Below are 26359 nucleotides of genomic sequence, written 5' to 3'. Positions count from 1 at the left end.
AATTCTGTAAATGTCAAACTATTGGTTAACAACAAACGTAGATGTGATTATCTTATTGATGCATATTTTATCATATCACATGATAGGTAAACAGACTCATATTCACCTTTTATACTTTTTAGAATTTAGAGATTTAATCTCAACATTAGTTGATCCAATCAACTTGTCATGAGAACAAACAATAAAAAAATTCTTGAAGAATCTTCTAGTTTTCAATGTATGTCCATTACTCTGTATACATATCTTTGGGATGACTAAATTATTCATGCCAACTAACAAAATTATTAGTACTCGTAAACTCCAAGTTTACTACGTCATGTGCCTTTTGCTTTAGTAAATTTCTGATTTAGTATTATATGACTAAATTTCAATTTTATTACTCGAAGAGTAATTTTCAGATTTATTTCTTCTCAATTACTTTACCCTTTAGATGAGCCGTGATCCCATCATTGAATGAACTAATCTGAAGAAAATTTTGCATGTAAACATATTATTTGTGCCAACATTTTTGCAGACATCAAGTTGCAAGATAATAATAGACACACATGAGACCATATAGAAGAAACATTTATTAGGACCATTAAATATCTAAACAATCCACCATGTGGATGACTAGGTCCACAAATATCTGTATACGTTCCTAGAACGCAGAGAATTCAATCTCAACTTTCGTTTATCGTGATCTCACAATTAGCTTACCTTGCTAACAAGTAGTACAAGAAAATTCACCATTTGAAAGAATTTTTAGTTTCTTCCATGAAAGTCCATTTTAATATCTCATAATTTGTCTAAACATTATAGACTAACAATGTCCCAGACAATCATGTCAATCTAAGAAAGTATTGAAATTAGTAAATTTCTTATTTACCATAGGATGTGCCTCAATTGCTTAATTATTGTCCAATACAAATCCGACGATAAAACATGAAACTTTTCTATAAATATGTCTTCTTAGAGACATTCTTGGTGATACCACATCATTGACCAAGGTCGCAATCTTTCTCATGACTAGCATGGTGGCTTACACCTCATTCCCTGAAGAGAATGGATCCATATTTTAGCATATATCAGAAGTTCTCATTCTTCATGAATGGAACACAAACATGTGAGCTTATCAAAATATGATAGGTAGTACCTCATTCCATATTTATGTGCATTATTCAATCACGTGTCTTCTTTCAGACATATTATGCCCTAATACAACATTCACTTTTGTAATGGAGTAAATTCAGTAAATTTCATCATAGTGCATCAGGAGTTTAACCCAATGTCTTACCCTCTTTGTGCAATTTGCCATAAATCCATCGTATTATTCTTTTGGTGCGATAAAATTTAAATCTATCGTCTTACCTACAAAGAGGCTCAACCTCAAGCCTTCAAAATAATTTAATTTTATCACTTTTGATGATCATTAATATGATCGTATATTATAATTACACATAAAACTGAGATTATTGATTTCTTATAATCAACATTAGTAGTTAATAAATATAGCTTAATAGATCACAACCTCATATAAAGGTTGAAAACATATCTTTCACTAAATTGTGTTTATTCAATTATTAAAATAAATTAAGGAATTCTCTTCCCATTCGGCTAAAATTAAACTTATATAAAGTCGTCAAGTCTCTTTAAATACTTACTTAAGATGGTACCTCCAGATCTGTTACATCAATAATTATAACATAAAGATAAATCATACCTTGAAGATATAAGAATCTTATTGCATAACTTATGCAAGATCTCTTTTTCCCTTTTCCCGTCTTCTTCATAATTCTTTAATAATAGAATAATCGTGATGATAACGTGTTAAGAAACTATATGAAATTAGAAGAAGAAGAAATTAGGGAGAGGAGAAAAGACTTCTTATTTCTCTTGAAGTATATTCAGGATTCATAGATCTTTCACAAATGTTATTTACAATGAAGGAAAACCCTTTATTTAGAGGTAAAACCTTACTTGGTCCTCAAGTAGAATTCCTAACCATATCCTACAAGGACTCCACATAATTAGACATTCACTATAATACAAATTGTTTAAAACAATTTCCCTTTTTTTTAAATAAGCTAATAATTAATAAATATTAATTAATTCCATCAATTTACCAACTTAAATAAAAACAATTTAAATCATCGCTTCCTCCTAGGTTCGAACCTGGGTGGAGCTAGACTTCACTCTAAGAGCCAACTTTTGGCCCTCTCTCCCCAAAATGCCCTTCCACCTTCTTAATAAAATAATTAATTATATATTTAGGCTAAATACGGTACTACCCTTAGCCTTCAAAAGGACAATTTTAACTCTAGACCATCCAAACCTATGATTTTCCCTTTTTAAGTTTGGTAAAGACTCATTCGAGTAAATCTTCGTATTCGAGATCCCTACATGGCTGGACCCAACCTTTTCTTTCTCAAATAACTCCCCAAGTTAGTTATATTGGTTGTAGCAAAGGTTCAGAGGTATGGTTCTACGCGCATCAATTCCTGTGAACCCAGTCTAATCGTAGGCATTCTAGACACATTAAGCATGATTTAGCATATCCATTTTTAGGGTTGTTACAGGACCCAAAAATGAATTAGGTCCAAATAAAGCCTAAAATGTAGTGCCATGAGCTTATGAGGTCCAAAAATGATGGTGTTTAGAGGCAATATATAGAGTTTGGAGGTTAACGTCCAAGAATATATGGTAAGTTTTCAAAGTTAACCTTAAAATGTGTTCTCATGCCTTAGTATGTTTCATGAGGTTTTACATCGTGCTTGGAACTAAAATTCATAAGAAGGGTTCCTAACATCTAGATAGACACTGCTTGGGTAGTGTCAATTGATGAGGCAATCGACACCTCGTGGTTGGTCGAAGACCCGTTAATGGGAAGAGTCCATTGAGACTTAGTCTCATGAAAAAAGGGAACCTTGGATCAGTCAATGAACAAGACGAAGGACCTACAGGACGGAACGTCGTCCCACCAACAGTCCATCAAATACCAACCGTCGATGCATCCTGCAATTTTCGCAGTTCACTGTAAAGTGAAGGGGTGAATTTGGAAATTCACTCCACGTCCAAATAAATTCATGGTCGATAATTTTAAGTAGTTTTAGGTTATTTATGACAATTTAAATAATAAGTACCCCCTTAGACTCTAGACTTCAAATCAGAACCCCTCTATCACATTAGAACTCTCAAGAATTCCATTAGAGAAGAAAAAGAATTGGACCAGCAGCCTAGGTCGAATTCACCAAGTGTTGAAGCTTGGATTAAGGCTCTAATTTAAGGGATGTGAATATTATTTATTCATGGATTCTACAATCCATAAAGCCTTTTAGTTTTCCTTCAATTGTGAATCCCAAGAACCCCAATGTAGAGAGGGTTGTAATTGCATTGTGGGTAAGGCTTGATTGTGATACCAATCTAGTGGGTAGCATTAATTGATGTTTATATGATTATTATAAACTATTTTATAGAGTTTTTATCGTGAGTTAATATAATTGAGTTTGATGGTGATCATAGTGATCTTAGGCCATTAACCCTTGGAGTATATGCTTGACTCCAAGTCGATATGCAATGTGAGATAGATAGTCTAGTAAGGGATCAGGCTCCAAGTAGAAAGGAGAGCCACACCTACTAGTTGGGATGACTATCCAAATAGGTCTCATGAGGAGGGAATCCTTCACGTAGTAGAGTGAAGGTATCCTAGTAGAGATCTCCATATCCTATGAACTTATACATGCTTCAGAAACATCTCATAGTGTTCATAAGCAATGAATGAACTTAGAAATGCCCAAGGACTATCTAGTAGTTTTCATAGTGTGCCAATGAAGTTAGACATACCCAAGAGGTATATCTTAGTGTTCATGATTATGAAGGGGTTAAGACATACCTTAACAAGTATATTATAGTATCCATATGATTAAGGAACTTAGACATGCTTAAAAGAAGTATCTCATAGTATGAAAAAGATAAAGATGGGGGATAGGCTCCAAAGTAAGAAGTAATTATAAAAGAATCCAAAAGTAGTACCTTGAATGAATGTTCTTATGGGGTATCATAAGTGAATTGCATAAAATATGACCTATGGTCATTAAATAAGAAGATATTGAATATATGATTGGACTAGAGTTGCCTTTCCTTGTAAAGTTGTCTAAAGCTGAGCGAATCTTGATAAATTAAGTTAGGTAGTGATAATACTAGGGAGGATGAACATGTTAATGATAACTTCAAGATAAGCTTAGGATGTGAGGTAGCATGGGATGCCTCATGTACATTTCACAAACATGTTTTGAGGGAATCATAAGAGTGTAGTACTCTTTAGTATGAAGTAAGGCTACAAGAGACTGAATGAAACAAGATTGGGCGACTTCAAGATATGTTAGTATGTGAGGTAGTATGGGTTGTTTCACATGCACCGCACAAGTCTGTTTTGTGTTGGTTAGGGGCATAATGCTCATATGAAATTATGTATTTAGGTCTATATTATGAAAGTTGAATATAATCAAGAATGACCAAAGAGATGTAATTAGCCTTGGTAGTATTATGGGATGCGACCTTAGCCTTGCACTAGTATAGTTAGAGGTGGATTGTGAGTAGTTCACTAGAGTAAGAAAGACAATTATTTAAGTATGAAATCTTTTATAAGTTTATAATTCTTTATAATTGTTATGTTATTCATGTTACACTTATGCCTTTATCTCTTATGATTATGTGTCTTATTGACTAACCCTTTGAAATATGTTATGTTTGGTGTCATAGTTTTCATACTTAGTACATATCGTACTAATGCATATTGCCTACATATTTTCCATGTAGGTTCTTGAGGATATTGATTGGCTTCCAAGGGTAGAGTTTCAAGTCTTCAAAGAAAACAAAATTGGTGAATCCTCATAGCATCCGAGGATATCACTACTACCTCGTCTATTTTGTCTTTTTTTATATTTTTAGAATGTTATAAGCTGTGACCCAAGGCTATTGTACTCGTCATGTCATAGATTGTTTATGAGACATATGTTAGACGTTTGATGAAATGTCATCCGCACAATATTTTGAAAGAAAAGTTTTAATTCTGTGTACTTTTATATATATGCAAGGAAAGATGTTTATGAGGCTTGTACAAGACACCAGAGTGGTCAAGTATACCGTGTTACCATCTAAGAATGTTGTGTACATGCGGGTCGTAACAGTATATGAACTATATTGTTATAATCGTACCAATTGTTCATGAAGTTTTAATGAAACACATGATGCGTGGTTTTTAACTAAATGTCCTCTTTAAATAATGTTTTAGCATGATAATCATACTAAGTGCATTCTTGTACTAATATAATTCTTGTTATCTTTTTACACAAAGTGTAAGTGGTGATGGCTAGAAGATCTTTTCTAAAATGGAGAGCTTTGAAAGATATTTCCAAGTTCAAGTGTGTCCTTAATGATTCAAGGGTGTTCATGTCAATAGTTTATTCAAGTTCATGTAATATATTATTCTTTTATGTTGTTAAGGTCCGTGTCTCTAGTCCATTATATTGTATTGGAGTTGTGTTTTGAGATGGAAATATGAGACGTAGTGTCTTAGTTATGTACTTAAGATTTTTTTAAATGAAGTGGCTTTTGAACATTATTTTATGCTATGAAAAAGTTTTAATTTTCTGTTATTTTTATGTCCACGCGATTAATGATATCTAACGGCTTATATAAGACCTCAAACAGGTCAAGTACGTCGTGTTACTTCTAGGGGGTGCCCTCCGATTATTACAAACTTTGTGTTAGAGTAAAAAATCTCACAATTCCACATCCAGTAATGTCTTATACATCCGTGTGAGTTGCGATACATCTATGAGCGAGAGTCTATATGATAATAGACTTTTAACTTTCTTCATTAATCTTGTGTCGTGCCATAGAGGTTAACCGCTCTCTCTTCTGTTTCCTTGTACAGTAGTCTTTTAGATGTGATTTTTTAGAAAGGATGATGTCTCGAGGCTTGAGAGAGAAAAAGTGAGTTTTGATGCTTATTATGATGAGTATATTTGTATGTGAATTTGTAATATTATGATGTGATGCCATTTATGTCTATATGTGACCTATGAGGTTAGAGATGTTATATGTAAAAGTTATCTTGTGATGTAGTTCTACGTAAGTTAAGAGTTGTTATGTTTGAATGGAGTCCTTTTAGAATTAATAGTCACGTTATTGTTATGTGCAATGATAGTAGAAAGTTATAGTGTAGACTTGAGAAGTTTCGAAGGAATTTGATATATATATATATATATATATAGTTAGAAAGAAAAGTTGTCCTTTTGTTTTGAGTAAAGCTTCATAGTTGTCCTTGAGTGGATTGGAGCCATTCTGTAGGCTTTCTCCCAAGAAGGGAAGGAAGTGTGTTTACCTTGTAAGGTCATGGGAGAATCCGTATGACTAGTTTATTATTTCCTATATGAACCTACCCGAAGAAGGTAAATAGGGATAAAAGGGTTTCATTCCATAAGTTTGGATTATATTTTACTCTAAGGTGCACTTGCAGGGTAGTATGTACCCATTAACTCATAGGGAGAAGAAGATAATTGATATCGACCAACTTTTAAGAGGTTAGTTGTGTTTTATGATTTATCTTAAGTGTGGTCATTTGTGAAAAGTGCTTAGATTATATATAGGCGTTGTCTGTTGAAAGGTCCCACCAAAAGTTATGATATGGGTTGAAATGGCATAGAAATTACGTTGCCCCTGGATTGGAAGAAAGGGAAGAGGCCTCCATGGAAAAATTTTATCTGTGTTTCCGCTAAGGTTTTACCTAGATAGGATGGTTATCCTAATTCACTAGAAAAGTGGTAGTGGATCTCAAGAGTCCCAACATGTGTTTATGATTTGTTAGAGTCCAACATTCCTGTAGTCCAATCTTTGAGGGAGATTCTCTAAAGGCTATAGATGAGCTACCTAAGGTGATGAACCTTGTTGAATGAAATCCAGAACTACATACCTTGTTATGGCATGGTAGAAGAAATTGAAGAAATTATGAAGTTACCCTTGGTATGCAATGGTAGTTAAGGCCTCAAGTGGGTTGATAGTAACACCCAACTTGATTGTTATGAGTTTCCTTAAGTGATGGACTTAGAGGAATAATCGTGCTTTAGTAGTAACTATTAATGATTGAATTGGTAAGCTTCTTTATAAGGGTAGGAGTAAATCCTTAATGGTGTAAGGTCATATTTTGTGAAGAATATAGAGATTTGGTTTTTACTTGACTTGACCTTGTTATTTAAGAGCATGATGTAATGAAGTTTTGATTAGGCTCATCCTAGAAGGGTGATTAGGTGCCTAGATGGTAAGGTTTTGATAGACCTTAATGTTCCTTTCTTTAGTTCCCTTGAACATCTCTATGTTAAAAGTCACATTGATGGTGGGTATGAAGTTGAGTAATTTAGATACTCGTTTATCACCACTTGAAATCCTCACCTAATGGAGTGTGAGTAAATATTTACTGAAAAATGGTTCCTCCATTGGAGTGGAATAAGGTGATGTTAAGAAAGGTATGCATAATCTTGATCCCAAGAAGGGGGATTTGAGTCTTGATTAGAAGTATTGGTGAGTAAAGGTTCTCTTGCATGAGAAGAGTTAATCTCAGATGGGTTTACTCTAAGTGGGGGATGATGAGTTGAGTAGTAAGGTAGTAGATATCCCTATCTTTTCTTTCTATTATTACTAAAGCTTGAAACAAAAGAGTTCCAAGTAGCTTGTTTATATTTAGAGTCTTGCATATGAATATAAGTTTAATATTCTCCATATATAATGCATGTCAAAGATGACACTAAGTTTTGCATGTTTTGAAGGATTCCCGTTGCATGAAAATGGATTTTTTATACGTTGTATGTTTCTCATGTTGTTATGCATCTTTCTTTAAATAAGAAAATAAGAGTTTCCTTTAAGGATACGTGATTTCATGATTTGGGGAAGTGTTAATGTAGGATCACTCTTGAAAAGTGATTGTGTGATTATACAATATTATTGATGTGTGCCTATGAGTTGTAATAATTTCCCTAAGTGATGCATGTTCATAAAAACTAGTATTATGGAAGAAATTGAAATTTTGTGAAATGACTTCCTATTGTTCTGATATGTTTGGTGTGATTTACCATTTTTACTTCATGAGGAAGGGAGTATGAGCATGCTTTTGTTAGAAGTTGAGAATTTCACATTAAAATTAATTGACCTTTGTGAAATGCTTGTATGTGAACTTCATGATGCTATGCTTCTATGTTAACGAGAAGGTGATTCCTCCTCCTCGAACAAGCTAAACAAGGTGTTGTTATGAATGTTCTTGATGAGATTAGGTCAAAATGATAATGATTTTGTTGATCTACATTACTCATGATCTACGTGCATTATTTATTATGAGTTACTTAATTGCCTCTTGAGTGATAATGTTGCACATTCCTATGTGTGATTGAAAGGTTATTGGATATTGATATTTTTGATGAAATGAAAAGTAAAGGGTAATATCATGAATAATAAAAGGAATTTCCTCTTATAAACATGAAAAAATGACTATGAGTTTTATGCATTAAGAGTGAGTGAATGAAGTTTCTACTTGCTTGGGTTGCACTGTGTGCATAATGATATGAAGTTGGTGTTCCCAAGTGGTGGATATTGTTAGGACCCTCAAAATAAACTAGGATGATCTATAGCCTCACATGTGTTTTAATAGTTATTAACATTCTAATAAGGCGTTTCACAACTTATATTGTTTATTTGAAGAGGTTTGAGGTCAAAATGTCGAAGGAAGACCAAGAAGTCCGGAAACTAGTTTTATGTATGTGCTATTGTGCCATTGCATGTTTTATGTGTTGTTTGATGTCTAAAGTGATAGAAGTGGACCCTAACATCTATATGGTCATTTTTAAGGTTGAAATGTTCAGTCACGTCTACCCAAGGACAATCCTAAGGGTCCTTGAGGATTACCCTAAGTTTAGCAAGAGTGCAAAAAAAATATAAAACCACGAGGCAAACAATGACCCATAGACTGAACGTCGACCCGTCAAATGGGGGTGTGGGTCCACAGCTAGTTGTGAGAGCTTCGACCCCAAATAAGGGGCCCCAGTCACAAGCCAGGACAATGCAGGATGGCCTCGTCAATCAATCTATGCTCCGTCATTAGGGGCTGTATTTTGGACCTACAATCCACTATCTAGACATGACCAAGCAAGGGGTGAATTTCCCAATTCACCTTACGTACCAATTAAAGGATGTATCATTATTTTGCTTAATTTGGTGTATTTTGAATTAGTTAAAACATGAAAACCCAATTTAATGTTTATTTTTAAATCAGACCTTTCCCTCTCAAATAGAATTCTCTCTAGAAACTCTATTGAAGACCAATCTTAAGATCATGTCATAGGATGGATTCCATGTGCTTTATTCTTCAAATTTTCGTGGGATTTTATTTTATTAATGTATGGTAACCCTTTCCCTTCAATAACCTTTCATCTAAGGAGTTCTATCAATGATATTCTAATGTAATTCTATGATCAAAATTCCCAAGTTTAAATCTAAGAATGGGTTCATGGTCGAAAGATCTTCAAAGTAATTCTAATGGTTAATTGATTTTAAACAATGTTTTAAGGTGATTTTCAATGTTACTCCATGAAGAACACATGATCTCCCTAATCTCTAAATTTAGCCAATAATGTTGATCTTGTGATCTTGATTAGATGTTAATTGAATTGTGCTAAGATTGTGATGTATAGTTTAATTGTATAAATATCTATATCATTTGATTATGAAATTTTGGGGATGAATATATGATAATAATGTCTTGTAGATTTGGTAAGTTAACCTAATTCCTATTCTATAGCATTGGGATTCACAGTGTATGGTTTTGTCCACTTATGGTGGCGGTGTTTACAATCTTGTCTAACTATACATGTTCTGATCATGGCTTTAAGGCAGTAGATGTTAAGGGATTTGATATTATCATTATCATGACTATGAATGTTATATGTTTAGTCTTTAATTCTTGTATCATTATTCAGGTGTATTAATAAGGTGAAACATAATGTGAATAAGGATGTTAGGGTTAGGAATGGTCTGCATACTTGATTTTGATAATTTCTGTTGTAGAATGTGCCGTACCAATGAAACTCTATATGAATGTATGATCGTATTCATGTTAGGAGTCTTCTATTCAAAGGTTCAGTATGTTCTTGTCTCGTATGATGGAATGTAGGTGTATGGTTTATAGTCCCTAGTAGATCTATATGTAAGTTATTCATGACTTGAGGGATACTATATATGCGTTATGATCCTAGAAATGTGGGTTCCAATATTACAATGTTATTCATATTATGTGTTCATCAGCACTAATTTATACACACACATCTCATGTATAAATATTAGTATGATATGGTCATGGTGTTAGTTGAAAGGATGTTTCTCATATGCATATTTATCTCTTATTATAGATGTAAGTATGTGACTAATGAAGTATGATCATGTGTTGTTTAAATGTGTTTATGTTAAAGGGTTCCTTATAAGTCAACATACACACATATAAATATATGAATGAAGCATGTGAATGATAATCTAGTGAATGAGAGTCTCTAGGATGGTTTCCTTAATTGTAGTTTATATTAGACTATGTTATGGCTATGTGAAATGATATTCTCACATGATGTAGGTTTTTATTAAATGACATTCTTATCATATGACCTATGAGTTATGTAAATGCTATATAAGGAGTTAATCTTCTAAATCCCATCTTATGAATAAATGTTAATAAATATTTAGAGGCTTTTAAAAAAGTCCAAGTTAGCTTAGCACCAAGTAAACTTTACAATGAGTGGTATCCCTTCAAAAAGGAAGGTAGGTTTACCGAATGTGGTGTCCCTTCCCAAAAGAAAGGTAGGTTCACCAAATGTTCTCACCAGGTGGAAAATCCAATGTTAATTAACATGAAGAGGGTATCTAGTAACAACCTCCTAGTTCTTTAAATATGTGCCCCCATAGGAACCTTAGCAAGTTGATCAACCTAGATGTTAATATCATGTATATGTCCTACCTTGGCAAGTAGGATGCCCTCCTTTTGGTGTGTCGGGTTGATATTAGATTCCATATATAGCTCTAATGGTCTAATGTATGTGAAGCCGAAGTTTCCCGAACGTAAAATGAAAAATAGAATTAAGATGGTGAACACTAAGTAGGAATACCTAAGGAATGTTTCTAAGTATGGGTGAGGGAATGGTTCTTTACCTATACATTTCCGAAGTAGCTCTTGAAGGGAATTCTAGGAAAGGTTTAATATGTATGTTTATGTCTTATGCATGACATTATGGTGTTAACATACTTGTTATTATGATATGCATAGTTATGGTGTCATTGTGTCTACATGATGAAGGTGTTACTTAGTATGCATGTTGTTTGCTATACTTGTCATGTTGAGGTATGAAATAAGTAGCATTGCTTGTGATCTCCTTGGTTGATTATATAGTATGTGTGAGGTTATGGGGATTCACATACATATTGCACTAGTAGACTTATATTAGGATTATGATAAAGGTTTTGTGATATGTTAATGAAATGAACTCTAAGTATAAAATGTTTACTACTGTTTCATTAAGATGATATTGGTAGTATTGACTTGCATGATGTCTTAAGAGGATACTAAATACAAAATGGGTTATGACTATGATTTAAAAAATGAACGACTTCTCATATGAGGTCTATGAAGTATGATAGCATTATGTTTAAGGTTGAATGCATATGTTGTAACTTATTGAATATGCTGTGCCTAAGTCTAGGGTGACATGGGAGCACATAGTGTGAATAGTATTTATGGGATGCTACTTGCATATATCACGAAGTTGAGGTTGTTTGAGGTGGCGGTTTTTTATGTGAAAGATGTCTTTCATCATATGTTATGTCTTTATGAATGTATATACTTGAATTGATGAAGGTTGTATGAATGTTCACCTTGGTGACCTTAAGGTCATACTTGAGTATGGATGATGGAATGGGACACTATTCATGCATTGCACTAAATATTGTTTAAGGGTCGCTTTAGGTGAAAAAAGTTAAGATAAAAAGGAAAGATAATGATACGAAGATAACGAATGTGTCTTAAATATGATAAATGGCTATGTGTTGTTATTGTTAGTAGTATCCATATCTAAGGAATGTATGTGAATTATGCGGTGACTATTGTACCAATTGTTCATGAAGTTTCAATGAAAGACATGATGCATGGCTTCTAACAAAATGTCCTCTTTAAATAATGTTTTTCCATTGTTATCATACTTAGTGCATTCTTGTACTAATATTGTTCTTCTTCATCTTTTTGCATAAAAAGAAGGTGGTGATGGCTAGAGGATATTTCCTAAAATGAAGATCTTTGATATCTATTCCAAAGATCAAATGATTAAAAGGTCTTCATGTCACGAGTTTAATTAAGTTCATGCAATATTATTGGTTTTTTGTTGTTGTTAAAGGTCGTGTCTTTATTCAATTCTATTCTATTTGAGTTGTGTCTTACGATGGAAAGACGAGACTTATTGTCTTAGTTATGTACTTATTATTTTTAAATTAAATGGCTTTTGATCATTGTGTTATGTTATGAAAAGCTTTTAAATTTTTCTTTATTTTTCTGTCTATGCAATGAATGATGTCTTAGTGCTTGTATAAGTCCTCCGAGAGGTCAAGTATATCGTATTACTTCTAGCGGATGCTCCCTAGTCGTTGTAAAGGTTCTATAAAGGCTGCCTTACCTAATTCAAACCAACACACAAGAAATCAACATATACACCAAAATAATGCCTCATAAGGGTCCAAGTCAATGATTGAATAGTAGTTATTATTGTAGGTGAACTAAAGAAAAGGTAGGTGATCCTCCCAACTACCCTTGAAATCGATCACACAAGCTCACAACATGTTGTCTAAGGTTCTTATGGTACCTCTGCCTAACCGTCCTTCTGTAGATGAAATGCAGTTCTATGATTAACCTGAGTACCAAGACCTTTCTGAAATGATTCGTTAAATTATAGATAAACTGGGGACCTCTATCCAAAATAAAAGACAAAAGGACCCATGTAACGTTACTATCTCACTGAAGTAATGCTTGGAGTAGTCCTTCACCGAATTTCTAGTCTTGACCAACAAAAAAAACGTGAAGACTTAGTAACTCTAGTAACTATCACCCCAAGTGGATTCATATTGTCTGCGATTACAAGGTAATCCTGTATTGAAATCCATGTTGGTCACGTCCCACTTCAAGTCTGAATATTAATCTCTTGAGTCATACCTCCTAGTTTCTTATGTTCTACCTTCACCTGTTGACTATTGGAGCAGTTAACCACAAAATATTCAATATACCTTTTCATAAAATTCAACCAATTGAGTTCATGGAGATTGCAGTATATCTTAGTGGCGTCTGGATGAAAAAATAGTTGTAATTTTAGGCTTTCGCAAGAATATATTGCCTCAACTTTCCCATATTAGGAACACATAGTCGACACAGATAGTGAAGTAAACTATATCACCCTTGGGAGAATAGATCAACCCTCCATTGATGGATTGCACCATTGAGTTCGAGCAATCGGAAAATCCTTCACTAACTCTTTACCTTCTTCGTCACATATGCTACACTACCCATATATAATATTCTAAGAGCATCCATAACTACATTTACATTACCAAGATGGTAATGCACACTAATTTAATAATCCTTGAGGAACTCAAGCCATCTTCTATGGAGAAGTTTCAACTCTTTCTGCGTGAACACATACTAAAGGCTTGTATGGTTAGTGAACAAATTAATGGAACACCATACAAGTAATGTATCCGAATCTTTAGTAGAAACATGACTCTTACAAACTCGAGGTCATAAGTCGGATAGTTCTACTCATCAAACTTTATCTTTCTCAGAGCAGAAGTTATACATTATGCCCCGAGCTACCCCCGAGACGTAGACACGGGACCTAGGACCCCCAGTTATCCCAACCTAACCCTGTTTCCATGATCACGAGCATACTAAAGATAATAAATTGGTAAAGAAGCTAAATCTGTAATAAAATGAAAAGATAAAGATGGGGAATACCCATATACTATAACTGAGATATATGAAAGCGGATGAGTTTAATACAAAGAAGATATCAACTCAATACTAATCTTAAACTAACTATTATTGAAATAAGCCTCTAACTGGCTATAAATGTTGGGACATGGACCAGCTATGTTTAGAAAGATTGAAACTAGAGGACTAAAATTATTGAAAAGAAAGTCATGATACTATCCTCAGAAAATGAGAACTCACCAATAATTCTGCTAAAATAGAGATAAAGAATCGATCTAAGTGCGATCTGGGTGCTGAGAACATGCACCTACATCACGAGAAGATGTAGCGCATATATGAATTAGTACTTGAATGGAATCGAGCATCTAGGATAGAGTAATGTTTAAATAATACATAACTGAACAGGCACAAAAGAAAGTAAACAATTTTCAACATGATGTACTGAATGATGAGTTAACTGGATGAAATGACCAAATTTATAACATGTTGAGATTACATACTAACTAAAATATAACCATGGCGAATTCAATAGAATTTAACTAAACTATGGGAGTTTCACGATCAGGGAGCACCCCCTAACGTAACAAGCGTCGTCGTCATCAGAATGGACTAAGACGAACCTCTTAGCATTCATCATTACATTTCATAGGCTAAAAAGTAAAGAAAAATAAAACTTTATGTATACACGTATACAGTGTGGTTTACATAGAACACTCACTTACATATCATATAAATATAGAGAGTTTACATAGACTCCACACATAGGAAGCTTACATAGGTTTCTATTTTTAAGCTACATACACAATATATAAATATAATCTAATATGGATGTCTCACATTCAAACCATCTAAAATGAGTAAAACATTCGGGCATATCCAATACATCATTACACCAAAATCCATATATAGGCTTATACATTAATAGTATTCAAATAAAAAAGAAAGAACAAATTGTCTTAGACGAGAAAAACATCAAATAGATAGATAGTGGCATCTTTCTCAGAAGTTGAGGACCTACCAAAGTTGGAGAATTAAAATCCAAGTTATCTTCGAATATCCCTTTAGAAGATCAACGGCCAGAACCTACGTAATTGTAGAAACATAGAAATAAGGGTTAGTACTCCACTTTTACTAAGTATGGAAACATGCAAATAAAACATTTGAAATAATGCTAGAAGGTACATTTGTTCAAAATCATGCTAAGTTACTTTCAAAAGCTTTATGCACAACAAAGAACCCATATTATCCAATAATCATGTATTCTTAAGACAAGACCATATACAACATAAGAACAACATCATCAAGTATAACTAAGTCGTCATATTTGATAGCATATTTGAGTACATAAATAAAACAAGTCCAATATCATGTTATAACAACAAAACATGTAAAAGAGTTCATAACTTTTATATAATAGGAAAGATCCTTACTCATAACCCACTATAAAGTGTACAAGTGCAATCTCCAAGTGAAGCCCCATAACCTCACTCAATAAAGTAAACTAAAAAAAGGATCATAAGCAATGTGTAACCTCACATAACATAGCATCAAGAGTAGTATTCATCATATCTTGAAATATAGACCAATAGAATGTTCATAAATGAAGCTAACATCATATAAGATCATCAACATGTTAACTGAAACTATTCATAACATTTACTTAATAAGATATAAGATCCCTCAAGGCCAACTAGTGAAATGTATAGGTAGAGTCCCACATCCCTACCTAGATTAAGTAAAACCCCTTAAGTCGCCCTAGTTAGAGTTCAGTTTATTAATACACTTGCCTTAACCAACATAGACCACATGAGCTGAATGTGGAATCTGGTGTCATGAAACCCTACACCTAAGGATGGTGGTCTATTTGCCAAGGTAGTACCAAAACATGAACATAACATCTCGGTTGATCCACTAGCTAGTATTCCTATGAGGGGAACATAGTTCAAGAACTAGGAGATATACTTAGGACCCTCTTTATGCATATTGCATTATAGTCTCCATCTCATGAGCACAATAATGAACCTACCTTCCCTACTTGGGAAGGAACAATCCTCACTTCTAGTTTACTCGCTGCTAAGCTAGAGTTCCTTTTTGAAGTGTCCTTAGATCATCTTTTAACAATCATCACTTAGATTACGTCATAGGAAAATAAACCCTTGTATAGTCATAGTCATTAGTTCAATAGGAATTGCATGAGGATATCCTTTCAATACAATCCTCATATGTGAGATTAACACATTATTATCATCATACCATAGTAAGGAACATAGATAACTCATTACCAACATTACATTTGTAAATCTTAATATAATCTCACAATTCTCATAATCAAGACATTTCCATTGCATAATCATACCAACACCTAATTAATCTAATCACAAGATACACTTCAATTGAACTTCATCACCAAGTACAAGCCATCAAAACTAAAGTGCGGGTTCAAGATCTTAATAATTCTCCTTAAAAAGCCATCATCCATGATCTTACCATAAACCAACAAAATTAATCCATCCATAGGTGTGATAAAATTATTATAATATTAATTAATACAATAATAAAACCAATTGCATCAATCCTAATCTATTCAACATGAGTTCATAACCTAGGGTTATGGAATTATGGTCAATTCATGATCAATTCCACATACTAGGTTTTACATAAAGAGCTACCATAATTGAGTAATAATACATCATAATATAACAATAATAATCATTAGAAATTAATAATAACACAATTTTTTAACATAAGTTTCTGAATAGAAAGAAACCCATATGCAATTTATCTTTTCAAAACCAATTTTGAAACAACCCTTTGGGAAAGGAATTCCAAAGGTGAAAGGTTCCCATACCTTGTTAATACTTGTAAATTGGTGGATAGAAGTGATGTTAATACTTCCCTATAACCCTTTTACTTTTGTATTCTATGGAGTTTCTTTGGGAGAGAAAAATTAGAGAGAAGGTGAGTTTGAGTTTGGAAATTGTGGGGTGTTGAATTGGGTTTAGACTTATGTTAGAATATATAGTCACTTAACTAACCTAATTAACCACACCTTAACCCTTAACTAAATTCTTAACAAATATACTAATTATATGACCTTACTAATAACTTAATAGTGAAAATAGGCTTGACTACGGTCCGTAGTCAGTTGATGCCTCTCCCCCCAATCGTCTAGCACATCTGTAGGTAAGTTCAGAGAGTGTTCATTTTGTCCCTTATTGTAAAATAGCTATGTGTTGGAAGACGGAGGCATCGCGCCCCGTCCCCTTGGCTACGGCCCGCTGCAATTGTAGGTAGCCACTGCCCATACTACCTAGTACTGCAGATTTGGGTCAAATGCAAGGGTCCTCTCCAAGGACACCTAGGGTGGTCCTTAAGGAGTCGTACCCGGATGTTTCAAACCTAAACATACTCTAAAACTAGTTTTACACTCTTCCACTAAATTTCATAAAATTACGACTTGTAAAACCACGTAAAATAGGTTAAGACACAATAGCACCTTTTTCTCAATTATGCAAATGTTATGGACGTTTCTTGACATCTTGACTTCAAAACATCTTAAACGATTTATAACAATTTTTAGGTCTTGAAATAGTATTACCAACCTTAGAACAACATGTGAGTCTCTGGATTAGGTCTTGGACTTTTAGAGTATTACAGGGAGATATTAATAACCGATAATAAAACTACATGAGCTCAATGTGAGTTCTGGTGTATACGCCTCATCTATAGGTCTCATTATTCCCTACCATAGGTATAAAGCCATTCTAGCATGATCACTAAACTGATTCCCATAGAGGGGACTAGTAAGGTATGCTCAACCCTTGTCCAACTCGCTATTATGTTAACCCAATAAATTAAGTGATTAACACATTATGACTTAGTTTTTGTTATACATAATAGCTAAAAACTGAATATGCAAACTGAAAATGCAACAATTAATCTGATAATGATGCATTAATAAGTGAGGCATGTATAATGAAATGACAGATATATCTGACCTAGCTTGTGTAATTCAAGAACTAAAAAAATAAATAGTTAGGGTTCTGAAATTGATGCAATGAACTTTACTAATAACATGTTAATCTGCTTTGGGATATCTAACTAACTAATTCATGACAATCTGCTAATGTTCTAGAAACCCTAGGTTAAATCATGATATGGGAATCAAGAATCTGTCTAAAATCTATGGACATAATAGGTGAACGTAACGAACTAGTGAAATCCTACATGCCTTTTGATGAATTCCATGGAGATATCTTTCCATTTCGGTGCTGGAACTAATAGTACCTTGTTGCATTCTTAAACTAGGGTTCTTGATCTTTTTATCCTCTCTTGTTTTTAATTTTCTACATTTTGATTAATTATTTAACTTATGTAAGTTATAGTTATATTTCTAGACTTAAATTGAATAAAAGATCATGATTTAGGGTCTAAAAGACTTATCATAGCGGTAAAACGAAATAGGATAAGACCAAAAGACCTCTAAATTAACTTCTGTCGGATCGATCGACAAACTAGACCTATGTGTTGTCGTTCAATAATTGGTCAGTAGGTTAGGTCTATATTTCAAGTCTGCTCGATATGTATTCCCTAAAATAAGAACAACTTTTTCCTCGGAGATTTGATTACAACAAACTCAGAGGTGTTGCAAAGAGGATTCAATTATACATCATATTATAAGTTATAGAATACATAATTCCTATTGTGCTTATATTTATGATCATTTGAAGTTTACACGGTCCAGAATTTCCCCATAACTTAATGTAAATCTTCACCTGCGGCGAGACCTTCGGACAGTACTTGTCAATCGAGGTTCATCGCAGAGGCTGGATAATCGATTCTTGATCCACTAACAGAGATCACAAACCTTGTCTGACTTATGGAATGTAAGTCTTTTTGTGGGTCAAGAATTAGATGATTTTCTAAGTTGTGTTTTGGGAAGGGGTTGATGTGATGAACTATAGACCTACAACACGCAACGTAGATTAAACAATAGTCCATAGATGGTGACCGTAGGTTACACCTGCAATTTCTAAAAAATTGATATTACCTGCAATTTCTAAAAAAATTATATTTTTTCTATTTTGGATACACGGTGTTACATTATCTCCCCTTTGGGAACATTCATCCTCGAATGAAGAATTAACTAGATGAAATAGAGAGAGAGAGAGAGTTGCAATCCCTACCATTAAACGTTAAGAACTGAAATTATGACTTAGTGAGTTTAAAGAACATGTAAATATGCTGAAAATGCTAAGATAAACTGAAGGAACATGTAAGACCGAATTCATACACAAATGGCTTAAATACTGAAGAGGACATATTACCTTAAGTTCGAGTTGAATCGGAACGACAAAGGTGATGATACTTATCTTTATTGGCTGCTTCTGCCTCCCGATTAGCTCCCTCTATGGAGTGAATCCTCTACTAAACTTTGACTGGAGAAACTTCTTTGTTCCTCAACCTTTTAACCTAACAATCAATAATCTCAGGTACATCCTCATAATAAAGGCTATCTTTTGCAGACACACTCTCTTATGGAACCATGGAGACTAGATTACCCTCACACTTCTTCAAAAGTGAGATATGGAAGACCGGATGCACAACTGCTTATTGTGCTGGCAACTCTAACTCATATGCCTCTTTGACAAGCCTTTATAAGATCTTGAAAGGTCCTACATATCTAGGACTGAGCTTCACTTTCCTGCAAAATCTCATCACCCCCAACATAGGAGACAGTTTCAAGAAAACTAAGTCATCAAGGTGGAAATCTAGTTCACCTCTCCTTAAATCTCCATTAGATTTCTGATGACTTTGAGATGTCTTAAGTCTATGTCCAATGAGTTGCACTTTCTCCATAGCATAACGGACTGAATATGGTCCAATTAAATTTGTTTCACCTACTACAAACCAACCAACATAAGATCTACATCTAAGCCCATACAATGCCTCATAAGGGGCCATCTTAATGTTGGAATGATAGCTATTGTTGTAGGCGAACTCAATAAAAAGAAGACGTTCATCCCAACTACTCTTGGAATCGATCACACATGTTCTCTAGGGTCTGAATGGTACGCTCTACTTATCCATCCGTCTATTGATGAAATGATGTGCTAAGGTTAACATGAGTACCAAGACCTTTCTTAAATGACTTCCAGAAATGAGAGGTAAATTGAGGACTTCTATTTGAGATGATAGGCAAATGAACCCCACGAAAACTGATAATTTCATTAATGTAAAGCTTGTTTGGGTCCTCCGCCGAATTTGTAGTCTTGACTGTCAAAAAAATGTGAAGACATAGTCATCTGGTTAACAATCACCCAAATGGAGACATATTGTCTACCACTACAAGGTAACCCTTTAATGATATCTTTATTTATAAATTCCCACTTCCAAGTAGGAATGTCGATCTCTTGCGTCATACGCCGTGGTTTCTTATGTTCTACCTTGACTTGCTGGAAATTGGGGCACTTACTCACAAAATCTACTATATCCCTCTTCATGCCATTCAACCATAGACTTCCCGTAGATTGTGGTACATCTTCGTGGAACCTGGATGATTAGATTATCTGGAGTTATGATCTTCTAAAATAATATGTTGTCTCAATTCACCTACATTAGGAACACACAATCTACCCTGATAGCGAAGTACACCATCTCCCCTTTGGAGAAAACCTCTATTTTCTAATTGTGGACTGGACCCTTAAGTTCAAGAAAGATTGGATCACTATCTTGCTTTTCCATAGCCTCCAATATGAAAGAAGATTCTTCCCCATTCTGACCTATGACACTACTGTTTGATATATTAATAAGGCAAACTCCAAAGAGAGAAATCCTGTGAACATCCTTTACAAGTTCCTTCCTTTCTTTTTCAACATGGGTTACACTGCCAATAGATAAACTATGACCTTATCTCTCTGCATCAACACAACATAGGCCAACTGTACATATATTTTAATAGATCACATAACCATCTGAACCATCTAGTAGAGTAAAGACACACACTGTAGCAAATCTGGTTTTCAATTCTACAAAGCTTTCTCACATTCATTTGACCATTAAAACTTTACCATCATTTGAGTCAACCTAGTCAATGATGAAGCCATGGATAAAATTTCTTTCCACGAACCTTCTGTAATAACTCGCTACACCTAAGAAAATTCTTATATATGTAGAAGAGGTAGGTAAGGGTCATTGTTTCACTGCTTCTTTCTTCTATGAAACCACTCGGATCCCCTCACTTGATACAATATGGCCCATGAAAGCAATGAATTACAACTAGAACTTACATTTGCTTAACGTAATAAATAACTAGCGATCTTTGACAGTGTACAGAACAACTCTCTAATGAGTAGCATGTTATTTCTCATTCCTAGAGTGAATGGGGATCGTTAATAAAGAAGATAAAGCAAGTCCAAGTATTATTTAAACACCTCATTCATCAAATGCATGAAAGTTGCAAGAGCATGTGTTAGTCCAAAAAACATAACTACAAATTCATTATGCGCATACCCAGTCCCGAAGGCTATGTTAAAATGTAACTATCATTAACTCTAAGATGATGATAACCCGATCTGAGGTCTATCTTTTATAAATGACTAGCACCATGAAGTTGGTAAAATAGGTCATCATTCTAGGGGATGGGGTATTTATTCTTGACTGAGACCTTGTTCAACAGTCTATAGTTGATGCACATTCTAAGAGACTCATTTTTCTTTTTTATGAACAACACTAGTCAAACCCATGGCACAATACTAGGTTTGATGAAGCCCTAACCTAGAATGTTTTCAACTGATATTTCAATTCCATAAAATTAGTTGGAGCCATTATTTAAGAAAGAGTAGAAAAAGGCAGGGTATTTTGAAGGATATTAATTCCAAAGTGGAATTCCTTTTTGGGATGAACTCCGGAAAGATCTTATGGCAACACTTCTGGAAACTCACTTACTACTAGAAATTATTCAAAAGTTGGGGTTTCAGAGTTAGAATCCTTCACCCAAACTATATGATAAAATAACCCTTAGATATCCTATTTCAGGGCTTAAGGTAAGAAATAAATTGGCCTATAGACATTAACCTACTACCCTTCCATTATAAGATTGGTTTGTTTGGAAACTGAAAGCGAACAATCCTATTTCAACAATCAACCAAGTCATAACATTTATTTAACCAATCCTTTCCTATAATGACATCAAAGTCTACTATTTCTTACTCTTCAAGATCTGCTGAGGGGACTTTCTAAGAGACTATGTTGGGGCATTTCCTGTATATCCATCTACCTATAACTGGGTTACCAACTGGAGTAGAGACTAAGAATGGTCTTGAGAGAGTTTCTAGACTAACACTGAATTGGACTTCTATGTAAAGAGTTACAAGTGAGAGAGTAGCCCTTAGCTCTAACAATCCATAAACATATAGGTCAAAGACTAATAATGTACCACTGACTACATCAAGAGAAACTTCCTAATCTTGGTGAGTCTGAAGAGCATACAACCTGTTCTGGCACTGACCGCCACCTGTACCATATGAGTAACCCCGCTAAGTAAGATGACTTGCTGGTGCTACTAAAGTTGTAGAGTGATCTCTACCATTACTACTTTCTTGACACTATCTAGAAGGAAAATCTCTCAATATGTGACCAGACTGATCACATCCAATGCATATTTCATTTCCTTGGGGCATGGCACTCAGCAGGATGCTTTCTACCACAGTTAGGGCAAGTGGATTAAGTCTTGGTGCCTGAAACGCTTCTTGAGACATAGATCCTAGTGCCCTAACCTACTTATTATACCTATTCTTATAGAATGGAACACTAGCTATGAAATGGGTTGGGGATGAAAACGTTTGCTGACTCTGTGGGGGATTTCTACCACACGATTTAATTTATGAATAGTCATACTTCTTAATAACATAACATTTAGCCACTTTGTTTTCACCAAATCTGACACCCCATGAAAGAACTTATTTGTATGAGCCATGGAGTCAACAACCATGTGAGGAGAATACATGGAGAGTTGGTTAATCTTGATCCCATACTCTTGGACCATCATGTTACCTTCCCTTAAGTTCATGAATTACTTACCTTTTCTTCTCACAAGTCTCTTGGGAAAAAAGTTTCAAAAAAGGTCACACTGAAGCATTCCCAAGTAAATTGAGATACAACTATACCCATATTTTCTTGCCACTGAGTATACCATATATGAGCAACTTCATTCCACTGGTATGATTCAAACTTAACCCGATCATTAACAGTGATATTATCTAAGAAAGTCTGAGGATCCACACTAGACTGTGATCCTAAGAAATCAGGCGGATTCATCCTAACAAAGTCATTGACCATTTCTGCTGATGGTATACCATTTGCATTTGTAGGAGTTGGGACCCTCTAATTGTTCTTGTTGGCGAAACTCTTAGACAACTTCTGAATGACATTAATGAATTCAACATTGGAGACTTATTGATCTAGGATTGGGGAGCTGTTGTAACTCCTCCAAAAATGACATAGGTAAAACTAAGGGCCTAATGTGTGTGAAATGAATAATTGAAGTTATAAGATGGTCTAAAATGATGTTTTAGGTAGTTTCTAAAGATTTGGGTTAAGTTTGATGTCAACCGTCAAGGGACGAACAAGATATTCGATGATTAGTCACCTATGTTCTCGATGTGTTTTCATGTGCTTATATGTGGATAATGAGTTTATGAGGTCCTCATATTGTTTATAACAGTGTTAAGAGTCAGTATTTTGATTTAGGTAAGGTTTGGAGGTCAAACGTCCAAGAACGTCCACTGAAGTTTGAAATATAGCCATTTGACGTCCTTGTGATATTTGATGTGTTTTAGCATGTTGCATGGCTTGTATGATGTTGAAATTGTTGGTTATGTTTCTAATACCTAGACATGCGTGTTTAGAGGTTTAACCTCTGCTTACGACTCCACCTAAGACCCACAAGGGGCCCTACAAGGAGGACCAGCTTGGAGCTCAACATAGCCAAGCACTGGTAATTGACTACCCCAAACAATAGCCAGTCAATCACATAGCGACCCTTCAATTGGTGGCATCAATGGATCCATGTAGCCTTCAGTTTTAGGAGTCACAAGCACAATTAACGAACCCCCATCAACGGGGCAAGGTCTCACCAACAGACCATTGATGCTATGGCATCTATGGTGCTGGAATTCTCCCAGTTATCTGTTAAGACTTGGGTTTTTTTGGGAACATTCACCCCAAGTATTATAAAATAGGATAACGGTTATTTTTAGGTATTTATGGGTATTTTAAGATTATATAAGTCATTAAGATCTCATTTAAACCCTAGCACCTAGATCAAAACCTATTCCCTCACAATGTTTCTCCAAAAACCTCCATGAGAGCTCAAGGTGAAGATGGAGCTTGAAGATTGATCTTCAATGGAGTTTCTTCTTCAATTATCATTGGGTTCTTATAACAAGTCATGGGAGTTCTTCATCTAAGTCTTTATATCACCTTAGAGTCAATTTCAAAGATGATTTTCAAAAATTTCAAAAGGACGAAAAAGTCCAATTTCTACTCTATGTCTTGGGTTCTTGCATGAAATGTTTTCAAACGTTAAAATATGATATTATTGATGTATAATTGATGTTTTCTAATTAAATCCTCCACGAACCCTTTACCTTCTCAAATCTATCAATTTGACAAAAATATTGGTAGATTGATCATGACTAATTACTAATGAATTCCTGTGTAGATTATTATGAGCTCTTAATTTCAGCATAGATTATGACTCTATGGTTTATAGGCTGTCTCAAATTTATCACATGAGTATTTTATATTCTTATATCAATTTTATATTAAGCTTATTGAATTGAATTATAGTTCATGGCGATGGGTAAGGGACTTTTAGTATTGTGTTGGTTGATTTGGCTATGGATGGAAGTTGAGAGATTTCATGGGTGGTATGCTTCCCTAAATATCTTAATATTATGTATAGCTTTTGTATTACAATTATGATTGGTATCATTCACTTATGGTGGCGGTGTTTATGTGTTGCCTTTATCAAAGATGTGGCCTCTTCGGCAATACTTTATGAATTGTATTAGTACCATGTTTAGGGCTTATATGAAGGTATAATGTGATGTTATTGATGTGAAGTAATGTAATCTTGTCTAAGTTGTTATGAATTGTATGAACATGTTGTTGGAAACATGATTGATACTATGTGTTATTTGTGAATGTTAACAATAACGCACCTTATAGTGCTTGTATGATCTTGTGTGAGTGATTATGTTTAATTGATCTAGTGTGAGTGATATATGATTAAGCCGTATATGGATGTGTTAAGGTTTACATATTGTACTCTTAAATGGATATGTATAACTAAGGTAGTCCATGATGACTTTTTACATGTGTTATGAGAAAGTAGTGTTTTGATTGGTTAGACCTAAGTCCCTTTTCTTGATGCATGAAAGATATGTGAATATAAGATGTCTTTCCTTAGGATGCTAAAGCCTATAAGTCTTGTATGTATGAATGACATGTGAAATTGAAAGATGTTAAGATGGTGTTTATGTGGAACCTTTAAACTACTGGCTATGTTATGAACATTGAAGTCCAAAGTCGTAATGGTATCCTTCTTGTTATGAATGATGGAGTTAAGGTTGGTTGGCTAGAACGACATCATATCATCGTTAGAAATGTTATTATGAGCTATAATCTTCGTCATTTTAAGGTATCCCTAGGGGACCTTTTTTGTAGCCTAAATGTTATTATGATATGAATAAGATATGAAACCCTTTGTATGAACCTTTAAGGTAAATTACTCTATGAGAACAAAGTCTAGTACTAAGTCAGTATGGTAAGGAAAGTAGTTGTAGTGAAGAACGAGACTAGAGTAAAAAGGAAAACCTTCATATTCCTTAACTATGGACTACATGGTATGTGTCCAAGTTCTACCATTGGCAAGTAGAACTTCCTCCGTCGGAGTAGGTTACAACTCCAGTTCCATGATTTGCTACTATTTTCGATGTCGGTTATTGCCTATTCTTATCATCTGTGATACCTACTAGTATTGGAGAACTTCTATGAAGTTTAGGTAGTCGTATGGGACGCTATCTAGACATTGCACAATAGGCTTTGAAGATGTTAGTGAGAGACCCTAGTTCTTCTCCAAGACCATTACATTAATATTCTTATGTGATGAATGTTCTTATGTTATGAATGTCTTTTAAGTGTCACTAATCACTCAAGTGAACCATAGATTCACCTTTGGTTGGAGGATCTCATGGTTATGGTTTGGTGTATCGTAAGTGTATGTATCTCATTATAAGTGGTTTAAGGATCATTTAGGTG

The sequence above is a fragment of the Solanum pennellii genome, chromosome 7 (genome assembly GCF_001406875.1).
Source record: "Solanum pennellii chromosome 7, SPENNV200".
Lineage (NCBI taxonomy): Eukaryota > Viridiplantae > Streptophyta > Magnoliopsida > Solanales > Solanaceae > Solanum > Solanum pennellii.
The sequence above is the reverse complement of the archived record's forward strand: the minus strand, read 5'-3'. Positions refer to the sequence as shown.